This window comes from Ictidomys tridecemlineatus, chromosome 9 (assembly GCF_052094955.1).
Source record: "Ictidomys tridecemlineatus isolate mIctTri1 chromosome 9, mIctTri1.hap1, whole genome shotgun sequence".
NCBI classification, from domain to species: Eukaryota; Metazoa; Chordata; class Mammalia; order Rodentia; family Sciuridae; genus Ictidomys; species Ictidomys tridecemlineatus.
In genome coordinates this window covers 126,200,500-126,214,622 of record NC_135485.1, presented here as the reverse complement: position 1 = coordinate 126,214,622, position 14,123 = coordinate 126,200,500, and the positions used below count along the sequence as shown (strand labels likewise).

At 37.6% G+C, this 14,123-nt stretch overlaps 1 long non-coding RNA gene across 4 annotated transcripts in view; it reads left to right on the top strand.

The window, feature by feature from the left end:
• LOC110598390 (uncharacterized) overlaps positions 1-13,770 on the top strand; it is a 173,148-nt gene extending 159,378 nt beyond the window's left edge. The window contains exons 5-7 of one of the 4 annotated variants that reach the window (XR_013426132.1): positions 9,911-10,242; positions 10,893-10,969; positions 13,626-13,770. This is a non-coding gene — a long non-coding RNA (uncharacterized LOC110598390). Of the gene's footprint in view, positions 1-9,910; positions 10,243-10,892; positions 11,555-13,625 lie in introns of those variants that run through there. The other 3 variants (XR_013426135.1, XR_013426133.1, XR_013426134.1) reach the window with 3 other exon arrangements.
• Positions 13,771-14,123: the final 353 nt, after the last annotated feature.

Here is a 14,123-nt window from a genome sequence, read left to right as displayed (position 1 = left end):
AGTCCTGAGTAGACTTGCTTTAATTCCAGGGTTCAGCTCAAATGCTATTTTCTTCAGGGACTTACTATTTTTTTTATAATTCTTTTATAACTCTGTGTATGTGTGTGTATGAATGTATGGGCTAAGGGACACCATTACTATTCTAGGAATGTGGAGATGTGGGTCGTTGTACCTTGTATTTCGGTAGAAAGGCAACCAAATTTTGTGGTCACAGTTTGATCAGGGACTTCTGGGTTGCATATCAGCAATTGAGCCATTCCAAACCTACTTTGTTTCTGCATCTCTTGTTTTAACTCTACACGAGGCTTCAGGATCAGTCTTCTACAACCAATTTTCAGATTTATCTTTCTAAAGCACAAAAGTGATCTTAACATTCCTCTGTTTAAAAGCAGTCAGTGACTTTCGATAGCCCTTCAGGTAAAGTGTCAATTCTCTGGCAAGGCATTCAAAATCTTTTAAGAGTTGGGTCCCGTTTACTTCCCTAGTGGTATCTTGCTACCCTTCTTTCCCAGTCATCCCAAATTATGTGAAATTCCTGGAGCATGACATGTTCTTCCATAGGAGCAATTCTTTGCAAAGGCTATTTTCTTTTCTAGAAAAATATACCCATTTCACTATTCTACCTGCTAACCTCCTGATCTTCTTTCAGGTCTCAATTTTTATGTTAATTTCTGTAGGAAACCTTCCCCATTCCCTAAGATTGAATCTGGTGTCTTCTTTCTGTTTCCCCAGTGTCTTTCATTTCCCCTAGCAAGACACAGCAGGTAACTTCCTATGTTCTCATGTGATGGGTACCAGCAACAGCATTCAATATATGTTTGTTTAGTTAGACATATTGAGCTGGGGCATTATAATTTCCCTCAGGAAATGTAAAGCTGGCTATTCATAGTAACAGTTTACCCGTGGTCATATAGCATGTGGGACCTGGAGAGAAGTAGGTAAGTACTGAATTTCAATATTCCTACCCCAATATGCATAGCCCTAATTTCTTACGCAATTTGATTTGAAATAATTTTCCTGGGGTGAGAAACACAGTTCTCTGTCTATAACTATAAGTATGCATTCCAAGAGGCAAATCCTTAAGAGCTATATAACTAATTATTACTTAGGACCCAAGCAGTACACTTTTTTTTTTTTGAGTTGTAGTTAAACACAATACCTTTATTTTATTTTATGTATTTTTATGAGGTGCTGAAGATGGAACCCAGGGCCTTGCACATGCTAGGTGAGTGCTCTACTGCTGAGCCACAACCCCAGACCCAGCAGTGCTTTTGTTGATTTAGTTTGTGGTTGGGAGTGGATATACCTCTCTTTATAGTTCAAGAAACCATTCTCAACTCTAGGTTAATTCACAGAATACTTTTAGTGGCTATGAAAACAGTGATCACAGCCTTGGGGATTAGGTCATTTCTACAGGATATTCAGGTTCTAGTAGTTTCTGTTAAAAGAACCCAGTGGAGCCAAGTTCAATGTGTCAGCTTTTCTGGAAGGAAACAGTTGGGGTGTTCTGCATCGGATGTGTCTGATTCACAAACCAGAGCAAACAAACCTGTGTTTCTTTCATAATTTGTGCTTGTGTATGGAGAAGGGGCAGCATTGCTATTCTAGGAATGTGGAGATTAGGGGCATTGTACATTGGATTTTAACAGAAATGCAACCAAATCATGCTATCACAGTTTGTAGAGAACTGGGGACTTCTGGATTGTATATTGTTAATGAAACCATACCATGGTCCCCCTTATTTTTCAAATAATCCATAGTTTTCACACTTAAATGATGATCTAATATAAAACTATAGAGCATAGGACCTTAAGAAATTATAGTTTAATTTCTCTGTGTCCAAGCGGGTTCTCGCTGAAAGAGGTGTTCACTTGCTTCTGAAACATTTTCAGAGGGAAAGATTCTGCAACTGCTTTTGGTAACCAGTGCTTTTGTCCTCCTTGAAGTCATTTAGTTTAATTCTGTACTTTTTCCTGCTGCAGCAATTCAAAATACTGCTTTCTTTTTGTGGTCTTGACTTAACATGCAAGCATTTGCTTAGTGTGCTATGACAGATGAAGTAAACTTTCAATTATCAGTGCTAATGGGGTGGGCAAGCATGGAAGAACACGAATAAATAAAATCTAACATATTCTCCAAACCTCATGTTAGCCATTAATTTTTACTTTTTCTCCAACAAATCTTTCAAAGGGTCTACTAAAAAGCAACAAGCTGATTTACATTTCATGCCTTTTCTTTTTTCACTTGCCTGTTCTTTGGTTGAGGTGATAATGATCATTGAGCTTCCCAGAGGAAAGGGAGACTGTGAGGGCTGGAGTAGCCAAGGATGTGGATAAATTGGAGGCTATATTCATGCATTTATAAAAGCTTTAGTTTTTGGCTTACGGGTCTGCTTTCTCCAATTGCTCTATGACTTCATTTCGCATTGTAAGTTTGTAAAATCATTGTGCATGAGTGTCATTTTGGATGTGCAGAATGCATAGTCTTTTAAACAACATTCTGCATTGAACCATGGCAATGTAGCCAGTTGAAGCTTAAAGTTGATGAATGGCATGACAATTAGATGCTACAAAGGAAACTTAACTTGTTATTTTGTAAAAAGGGGACAATAAAATAATAGTTGCTCTTGGGTAATTAAAAATGCTTCCAATTAAAGGCATGCAGATTTACATAAATGGAAGAACCTTAAATTTTGCATTTCCTGACTGGTAGGATTAAACTTCCAAAGAAAGTGTGAATTAATGCAAATGTTAACATGGCATCTCCTAAATCCTTTTCTACTTTTACCACCAAGAACAAAATATAGAAAGTAAAAATACATAATGATAGGCCAGTCTCTGCTTGTTTTGTCACTTGCCCAAAGAATACCAAGCGTGCTTAGAAACCTTGGAAAACTTTGCAAGATTTCAGGTAGCAAATATAAAGCAAGGCAGAGAGTCCTTAACTCTTTACCAGATTGTTCTTTGCTGAGACTCTGATTAGAGACATTGTTGGTAAGACCTTGACCTCAAGGCTTCATTCTCAAAGAGCTCCCCTTCAAACTTGAGTTCTAAGCGGTTCAACATACAGATGGTCTCTGACTGATACTGGTTAAACTTGCAATTTTTGACTTTCCAGTGGTGCAGAAACGATCCACATTCAGTAGAAACTGAATTTCAAGTTTTGAATTTTGATCTTTTCCCGGGCTAGCGACTTGCAGTGCAGAACTGTCTCGCGAGGCTGGGCAGCAACAGGGAGCTGCAGCTCTGAGTCAGCCCCGCGTGCTGATCCTGTGCCATGCACTCCGTTGCTAAGCTGGGACGATCAGGAGGTTTAAGTATATCAGATGCATTTTAACATGATATTTTCAACTATGATGGGTTTATCCAAATGTAATAACCCCATTATAAGTCAAGGAGTATCTGTATGTGTTTATGTATGAATCTATGGGTATATGTGTATGTGCATGCATGTGTGTATGTATAGATGTAGGTGTATATGACTGTATGTATGTATGTATGTATACATACATACAGTCATATATGCATGTACATATACATACATACAGTCATATATGCACATGCATACAGAGGGAGGGAGAGATAACCAATCTATATAGAGATCTGACTTAGTGTGCTATGACCATGAACTTCTGACTTCCTGATAAGAAGTTTCTGATTGACTCTTTCCGGAGACTCTCATATCTATATTTGGTGCCCTCAGTCTTGAGTGAGATTTTCCTTTTTATTAGCTATAGGAGTCTTTCTAGGAAGCTGACTGGTTCCCCTCTGGCCTCAGCAAAGGATTTTTTGTTCCTTTTTTGTCCTTGTTCTTCCCGTTTCTCCTGGGCTCTAGGGACTAGGACCAGGTAGTCCATCTCCTTCAGGAATCTCTTCTTTCTAACAAGGGTTTCATATTCACCGCCTTAGGCTGGAGAAGCACAGGTCTTTACCAGGCTTCCTTTGAGTACCTGTGAATTGTAAAACATGAAACATGCCAGTTTTTCTGAATCGGACCTTGAACCCCAGGATGCTAGTTTATGGTCATAACTAAATTTCTTAGGACATTTGGATTCTAGATTGATACTTATTTGCTAGATTTTTTTTTTTTTTGGAGCTGAGTACAAGAAACAACACTTTGAAGGGTTTTTATTTTTCTTGCTTTGCTTTTTGACACCACTTAATAAACATTCACATGTATTTCTTCTCATCTTTACCTGCTCATTTACTGAAATTTCTCACTGACATTAAATATTTTCTAACCAACAAATGCAAAAGCTTATGCTTCGTTTTTATGAAGATTCATTTAAGATACAATTTGCAGAAATGTTTTGCATTATAAAAGCTGGAATCATCTGTCAAAAATAAATGCCTATCTGCTAAACCAAAGATATAGAAAAATACAGTGTCTGAAAAACAAATTTCCATAAGAACACAAGTTACAATGACCCACAAAACACAGCTCTTTTCAAACCATCCTATGCAAATTCTTGATTCAGTTTCAGATAACTTTTGAATAGATCCTGTGGCCCACTCTATCCTGACAATACATTTGTTCTGTTTTTAAAAAAATTTCTGCCAGATGAAAATCACTTATGAAATTCAAAGTTTTATGGTTCTGTCATATTGGGATGACTCAGTGCTAAAAATAGCTGTAGTTCATGGCCTGCTCGTATATGGGCTTACCCTCTGGTAAGGTGCCCAAGGTGTGTTCCCAGGTTGTCATTCTAGGTGACTTGAGTCACTGCCAAAGTTTCTAAGCCTATAACCAATCAAAGCAGGAACTCACGGTATACTATCCTCTTAGAAGATGCATACATACATCTATGTGGTCAGAAATGACTCAGTCTAGTTAATGAGACATAAGGAAACAGGTGGGGTTGGGATCTTAGCAACCTTGAATACTTTCTCTTCTGTCTGTCCTTTCTCATTATCACAATATTGCACTTTTTTTTGTGTTTCGTTTTTCTGTCTTACAATTTACAGGAGAGGAAATCTTTTACCTACATTCAGAAAGTTCTTTGAGTTTTTAAAATTGCACAATCTTTAATTTCAATAAGCTGTTTTCCATATCTCAGGGGCATTTTTAACTTGCTACTATAGCACAGTTCCTCAGGATTTGAGAAGGAAACTCTGTCTTTCCTAAGTGGTTCTTGGGGGCTCCACAAAACCATTGTGGTTATTTCTTATGTGGAGATCTTCAAAAGCAGATGTCGAGTCAGAGATTGGTGAGAAGGATCTAGATTCTGGGTTGGCACTCAAGGAAGCAGGATGGGGCAGAGGGAGAACTGCAATGCAGGCCAGACATCCTACAGGAGCTATGAGGTATGCATATTCCATCAGAGTTGTTCCATGGTGGGATGAAATGGCCAGACCCTTATGTCCTTGCAATCAGTCATCAGCTGTGATCCACACCTGGAAGCAGGTGGCCTTGGCTCAGAAGAGTGTCTTAAGCTGAAAAGAGTTTTCAGAGGTATCACAATATCAGACCTTAAGTTATACTACAGAGCGATAGTAACAAAAAGGGCATGGTATTGGCTCCAAAACAGACATGAAGACCAATGAAATAGAAGGCACAGAGACAAACCCACAGAAAATACAGTTATCTGATACTACACAAAGGTGCCATAAGCATACATTGGGAAAAAAAAATAGCCTTTTCCACAAATGTAACTTTTCCGCAACATATACACAGTTGCACAGATTGTCATTTCTCTGGTTGTACATGATGTAGTGTTGCTGGGGAAACTGGAAATCCACATGTAGCAGAATGAAATTTAACTCTTATCTCTCACTCTGCATAAAACTCAACTCAAAGTGGATTAGAGACCTAGGAATTAAACCAGAAACCCTGCACCTGCTAGAAGAAAATGTAGGCCCAACATTCCAAAACATTGGCTGAGGACCTGACTTCCTTAACAAGACTCCTAAAGCACAAAAAGTAAAATTAAAAAAAAATTAATCAACGGGATGGCATCAAACTAAAAAGCTTCTTCACAATAAAGAAAACAATCAAGAGTGTGAAGAGAGAACTTACAGAATGGGAGAAAATCTTTGCCACCTGCATCTCAGAAAGGATATTTATTTCCAGGATATACAAAGAACTCAAAAAGCTTAACACCAAAAACATACATTGGAGAAAATGGTGCTGGGAGAACTGGAAAACCATATGCAACAAAATGAAACTAAACAGACACTTCTTAAAGAAGAAATACTAATGATCAACAAATACATGAAAAAAATGTTCAATATCAGGCTGGGGTTGTGGCTCAGCAGTAGAGTGCTTGCCTAGCACATGAGAGGCATTGGGTTCGACCCGCAGCACCAAATAAAAACAAATAAGTAAAATAAAGGTATTGTATTCAACTACAGCTAATTTTTTAAAGAAGTTCAATATCTCTAGTAATTAGAGAAATGCAAATTAAAATTATGTTGAGATTTCATCTGACTCCAATCAGAATGGTAATTATCAAGAATACAAGTAACAATAAATGTTGGTGAGGATGTGGGGACAACAGTATTCTCATACATCACTGGTGGGATTGCAAATTGGTGCAACCACTCTGAAAAGCAGTATGGAGATTCCTCAGAAAATTTTGAAAGGAATCACCATTTGACACAGCTATCCCACTCCTTGGTTTATACTCACAGGACTTAAAATCAGCATATTGCAGTGACACAGCCACATCATCATTTATAGCAGCTCAGTTAACAATGGTCAAACTATGGAACCAAACTAAATGACCTTCAACAGATGAATGGATAAAGAAAATGTAGTACATTTACACAATAGAATACTACTCAGTCATAAAAAATGAAATTATGGCATTTGCCTGTGCATGGATGCACCTGGAGACCATTATGCTAAGTGAAATAAGCCCACACTCCCAAACCTCCCAAAGTTAAAAGTTCTCTCTAATGTGTGGATGCTACCCCACAATGAAGGGAGAGGAGAGGGGAAGAATAGAAGTTCAGTGGATTAGAAAAGGGGAATGAAGGGAAGGGAATACAGGAAAATAAAAGAGGAATGAATCAGACATATATTTCTTACGTACATATATGAATACACCTCACTGAATCTCACCATTGTGTACATCCACAAGAAATTAATTAAAAAAATAAAAATAACGATGGGTAAATGGTAGAAAGATCAATAGAGGGAAGGAAGCAGTGGCTGGGGAAAGGGAAGAGAAAGGACAGGTACTGGAGTCCTAATGAGAATAAGATCTATTCCACGATTGTACAATTATATCAAAATGCATTCCACTTTCATGAATAACTAAAAAGAACCAATTAAAACAAAACAAACAAACAAACAACCAAACCTTGAAGGAGTTGGCAACTAGAGGTCATTTGCTGATATTTTGAGCAACTGGGGAAGCAGTGTGTCCTTTGAAAGAGGGGTCTGGCCATCACATCTCTGTCCACGGCATGTCAATCTGGGTCTCACGGCATGCAGTAAGTGTCCCACGCTTTCTCTACGAAGACGTATGAACTTGAACAATGATGACCCAGTGATTCGTTTGGAAGGTAGGTTTAGGCAGGAGGTGGCAGCTGTTCTGTGCATTCTAGAACATTTTAGAAGGATTTCTGGCTTCTTTCAAAATTTAAATCAATGGATATCATTTAGCAGCATGTCTTTTGATATTTTATAGCGTCATTTGCAATTACAGTATGGTGCCAGAAGAAAGATTGCTAAAGGAGTTAGGGCAAAAGACTCTGGGGATAGAGCTGGAGGGTTACGAAACTTTAAATAACTTTGCATGTGAATAGTGTGCTCCATATTTTTTCCCCACGTGTTTCATAAGTTTGCTAGTCTTCTTTTTCTTCTCTTTCTCTCTCTCTCTTTTGCTTATGGATGTGATGTTGCAGATTGTGTATTTTCCTCTGCTTCTCTGCCTTGACTTTGGTGTATCATGGGGACTAAGAAAGTAATATTTGAGTGGAGGTAATTTCTGACTGATTTAGTAACTAAAGTAAAAAGATGCGCCCCCCCCCTAAAAAAAACTCAAGAAGTTGAAATTGCATACTTTTATTTCTTGCTTTTCTAGTCTCCAGATGTGAATGACTTCGTCTTAGGTCTAGGCATGATTTTAGCAATTGATCTAACACATGATGTTGATATCTCACGCGCTTTTCTAAGATTGCCCTGGGAGAGTAGTTGGTGTTTTTCTTCTTGTCAGGCATAGAATGAAGTATGAGAAAATAGAAACATAGGTAACTAAACATCGAACACTGAGTTTCCACAGATGTTTTCTTCATGATTGCTAAGGAACCGATGATGCCAACACAGAACACTTGAGGCACATTTCAAACAATGGCATGAACTGGAAGCCTAGATATTCTCTCAAAGGGGAAGGACCAGTATTTTCTCTGAATGAAAAATTCATATTTGAGATGTCTGCATGCAGGAAATATAAAAGTTACAATATTTCCATCTTGGAGCAGATTAAGGAAAGGAAAATGAGTTAAATAATACAAAAATATTTTTATGTGGTAGAAAATAGCAGATCTTAATTTTATAAAATGCATGAACTGAATAATGGTGAATTTTGAAAAAAATATATATAAATAAAATACTTAAAATTATCATTCAATATTTGTACCTTTACAGTTGTTGGTAGGTACTTCTATACTCTGTTAAATTGTGATTCTTTGTGAGATGGGCAAAGCCAAAAAAAAACCAAACACCCCAAAACCTGCTCCAATGACCCCCCTCCTCCAGCCACAACCTATCCACATTTAGTCACCACCCAGTTAATCATATCAGGGAATTAATTCGCTGATTGGCTTAAGGCTCTCATAACCCAATCATTTCTCCTTTGAACTTTCTTTCCTTGTCTCACACATGAGCTTTTGGGGGACACCTTACCTCCAAACCATAATAACATCCCCGTCTTCACACCTTTGCTTAGGCTAAGTCCTGGAAACAGATTTCTCATTTCATGTTGCCAGTTTCCTCTTGAGACCTCTGAATGGTTCTTATTGTGGCACAAATGGCAAAGCCAACATGTATTACAAAAATTGACATCACAATTTTTGATGTCGCATGCCATGGGCGTAAGACTGATACAAACCTCTAGCTCATGGTAAATGTTCTGCTAGATAAAACCCCCCAGTTACTGTCATGCAATAGTTAGACCAACCTTCCTTTTTAGATTAGATAGGGTCCTTCTTAAAAAAAAAAAAGAGCTGAAACTCCAGAGACTTATACAAAATTAAAGCATTATTAATTTAGACCTATAAATTTAATTTCTTTACCTCTCTATGGATGACCTGCTGAGTTTGAGACACTGTGCAGGAGAATAACTCAAACAACCAGAGGCCTCCAACTTTGGTGTCTGGATTTGATGATGCTTGCCCTCTTCTCAAACCCTGTGCTAGAGGTAGTTTCTAACTCTTTCTGCAGACACTTTGTAGAAACCAAACACTGAAAGCTCACTTGGGGCCGATGAACACTTCTTAAAAAATGATTCTTCGTAGAATGAATGGACTGAGTTAAATTATTTTCAAAGCATTTGTTTTGATAGTACTGCCAAATGGTATTCTAATTTTTTAAAGATATCCACATAACGTTGATTATGTTTTGCCTTATTTTGAAACTTTTCAAATCTCTTTATGCCCTTGCTAAGGCCACTATATTTCAGCATTTTATTGAAGTAGTATAGATAACTAAAGTGTGCGTTATTGTGAGCACCGAGGGAGTTTTCACAAACAAAACATCCCCATGGAAACCACAGTGGATGAAGAAACCCAAAATTACTAACACTCCATTCGCCAAGCTCCCTTCCAATCACCACCCATCAGCCACTAACAGGTGAATGTTGATCTGATTCGGACACATGGTTATGTTGAGGCCAGGATTAATTGGAAATTCGTTTCTGGAGAGTAATGTTGATTTCAGCTTTTCTCTGGTCCTATTCTGCCTGTAGGGAGGACACTGCTTGAGGAAGCTCTCCACCGAATTGTTCCAACTGTGTGGATGTGCTCTGGGCCACCAAGAGGCAGGTAGAAGGGCGAAGTTCGAGAGGACTTGGGAGTCACGGGAGATGGTTGAGGAAGGACCCAGGAAAAGCAAGATGGGCAAAGCCCAAAGAAAAACATCCCAGTCTCCACACCTTTGCTCAGGAAAAGCCCAGGGAACTGGGCTCTCATTTCTTTTTGCAACTTTCCTCTTGAGACCTCTGTGTGGTTCTTATTGTTGACTTTGCCATTGGTGCCTGCCATGGAAGATCAAGTGTTGCTTTTAGCACAAGGTATCTTGGTAAGTATTAAAGACATAAATACTGAGATGTGTAAGAACATTGTGCACACATGAGTATTTTATTTCAGAGCATTTCCAGAGAATGTCTTTTGCAGGGTAAGACAGGCCTCATATTTTCAAACCACCAACAGGACATTAGTCACTCACAAAAAGTACAAAGATCAGTCAAAGCAGAGGACTGCATCCTTAATGAGAGAGTAGAAGCTGAGTAGAAACTATGGACTCTTTAGGTGTGAATTCCTGTTGACCTCTAAGAAATGCTGAAACTAAAAAAAATCCTACTAAATTTCAGGAACATCCATCAGCTTTGACTTGATCGGGGATGAATTAATTCTTTATTTTTTTCTCTTTCTTTAAGGAATATTAGTCTAGAACATCCCTTACTAAAGATTAGGAGTAGTCATGAATCGTGATTTATTTAATTGAAGCAGAGGTTGAGGGCAGCACAGTCTTTCTTACTCCTCTTTCATACAAGAACCTCACTTAAACAAAGTCAATAGCCTTGAATATTCTCTTTCTCTGTTAATGGGACTGGCCCCCATTAAAATGTAACCAGAGTCCCATGCTCATTGTAAATTGTTAAGTCAACTTAAGTGAGTTATTGTCTCTTCTGTCTGTTGTACATTTACATGGCCTCTTGTTCTTTCCAGCAGACCTGGGGCTTGGATTCAGCTCCACAGCACACAGAGAAAACCAGTACCATTCAAGATGGCAGAAGGATTGAATGGTATGGTGAGTGATGGGAAGCTGAAGACTCACTGCTTATTTCTCCACACAGGGAAGAAAATGCCCATATCACCAACCAGCAGAAAGCGAGTTTCCATACCCTGTGACATTTGGTAGACCCTAGGTTGGGAATAAAAGATCTCCAAGGGAATGACTTAGACTTGGAAATTTCCTTTTAGGTCCATTCTGAGTTTTGGGGATCATAGTGGAACCCCATGAAAGGAACACTCTGAAGTAAATCCATATTGACAGTTTGCTTTATACATCACAATTTCTTTTCTCGAGACTCAGTTCTCTTTGCTTTTTCAATTTTGATTTCTTTATATTTTTTTTTCTCTGTTTTTTTCCCTATTCAAATTCTTCTAACCTGTGCCCAATAAATTTCTTTTCATTTCTAATCTGACTCTGTTTGTCTGGTATTCCACTGAACTCCCACTTTGTGAAGTTGGGTCTATGAAATACACTCTGTTTCTATCCCCTAGTAATTCCCAAGAAGAATAGATAGCTCTAGCTGTGGTAAAGAACTCAGTTCTTGATCTTCTTCTCCTATCTCTCCTTGGGCCTTTTTCCCTCCATCTGTGTCAATTTATTAATCTATATTTAGAAATGTAAGTATTGACTTTGTCACAGTACTTATTTTACCAGATTGGTTAAATTCTTTCCCTTGTAGGTAAAGAAAAATTTGTTTAGCAAATGTGAAATTAGATATAGGACAGACAATTGTTATTTGTCTGATGACAGGAGACTATGGTGAATAAGCCTGCATCTCTGAAAGAGGACAGCGCTTCTCACATGGATCATGTGCTTGTGTTTGAGTATCCTTCTGCCATCTTGGATGGGACTGGTATTATCCGTATTCAGTGGATCTTGGAGATACTCCATTACCAGGCAGGCAGTTTTATGGCTAAAAATTGGTTTCAAAAATTCTTCCAACTTTCCTAAGTATCCTTGTTGTTCTTTCTTTTTCTGTTGCTTTGGTGATGCATTGCTGCATTCATCTCCTCTTTCTGAGCTCTCACGTTTACCCTGAAACTCTCTCTTGCTACATTTTATTTGTTTTGTTTTATGCTGCTGGCACTGCATCTCCAACTCTGTCCTCCTGTCCTCTACTTCTGTTTTCCTGTGGTGAGGATATTATTGGTTAGCCATAGGAAACCAGGTCATCACTGATGAATAAAGATATATCCTTCAGAATCTTTTTTTTTTTGGCATTTCCTGGATATAGGAAAGTGCTGTCTCCATTACTTCTTAGTATTCTTTGCCTCAGCAATATGCAGGGACCAAGTGACATCAACATCAAGAACTTCTGGATAACTTCAGTTAATGCTATGCTTGGTAGTGACCCATAAAAATATCACTTTAAAGCTTTTAATGCATTATTATTTATGGTGAATATTATCATAATGTTTACCTTAAAAAACCTTATATGTTTCATTTTACCGGAGATAAGGTGAGTTGTGGAAGGACATTTTATGATTTGTTCTGAATTAGTCTCCTTAAGACTTAAGGCTCTCAGCAGCATTTCCACTTTCTGAATAAGTGAATGAGTAAGAGAGGAGATCTCAAACCTGTTGAGAAAGTGAACCCCAGAAGAATTAATCAAATATGGATAACGACATCATTCTCTTGCTTTCCGTCCTCTATATCATATATGTTCATTAACTAAAATGCAGGTGATATGACTGAAGGAACCAAAATGAAAAATTGGCAAGGTAGACTATTTCTAAATAGAAATCTCTTTTTTCCCATATTTTAACCACGTGAATTAGGTTCAATTAGCTGTTTACAACATGTTGCCAAATGGAACTCCCATCACAACATAGAGTCATTTTTAAGTAGACATATCCCCTACCCCCTGCCAAGGATATTGGGAAAGTATGTTTTGGTTGGTTTATCTTTCCTCTTATGATGTAGCTTATGCTGATTTATTCATACTCTTGTTAGTCAAAGTATGTTTGTGGACCAGTGGCATAAGTATCACCTGGGACCTGGGTAGATATGTGGGATCTTGGGGTCCATCATAGGGCCATAAAACCAGAATCCATATTTTAGCAGGATGCCCAGATGAGCCCTATGTACAGCAAAGTCTGAGAAACATCCCTGTAGAAGATTTCTCAATTCAGATTCCACAAAGGTGAACTTTGGTTTGTGCTTATAAGTGTCCCTCAGATTTTGAATTGGTGAAGTCAAAAAGAATCAGCTTTTGTTAAATTTCATTTTAATTGTGTATTTCATTATTTGAGTTTTTCTTAAATTTTTATGATTCTAATGTTCCTTGTAAAGGTCTGAGTTATCATTATAGAGGTAAACATCTATAAAAAGTTGAAGTCATACACAAATCCTCTTTTCATGTGTTTATCAAGGCTGGGTTTGATCCACAGGATTCCTTAGGAGGCAGGTTTTCACATCATGGCATTTCCCTTACTCTGAAGTTTTGTATTATTTTTACCTAATTAATTGTTCGATAATTCCTATAACCCTTAGTAGAAATCTATGCATCATGCTTTTATTGCTTGAATTAAGAACCCCCAACAGACTTGAAGAAATATTTTGATATGTTCAATATTTTAATATTTGGAATCTCTTTGAAGGGTGGAAATTCCTTACATATTGCAAAAGATATTAAAAAAACTAATTTCAGCTTTTGTTTCCAACAGGTGTGGATTTATACTGTAGCAGGAAGAACAAACACTGCTTTTTATGGTATATACTTTACATTTTTGGTATCTATTTGAGTCTTTTCTCTTTGTCTTCCAAGCAACAGTTTTAAGTAGTTCAAATGTGTAAGTCAACAACCATAATGCTAAATGAAAGTACTATAAGTCACATTTGTGTGATATCCCTTTAAGACGATAATTTATTGGTAAATCTATTAATTTACATTTTGTCATTAAAGTTACATAATATTGTAGTTATCTGTATTGCACACTTAATCCTATTTATTTATAAATACTCAAGATTGTCACTTTATAAAAAGAAACATTTTGATATTAATTTATTTGCAGATGAATCTCCAACTACTGTAAAACTAGAATGTGAGTTCTTTGAAGGAAGATGTTTCTGTCTTGTTCAATGCTCTGTCCGCCAGCACCTAGGACAGTGCCGCACATGCAGTATATGATAAATATCTGTTGACTGAATGAATAAATGAATGA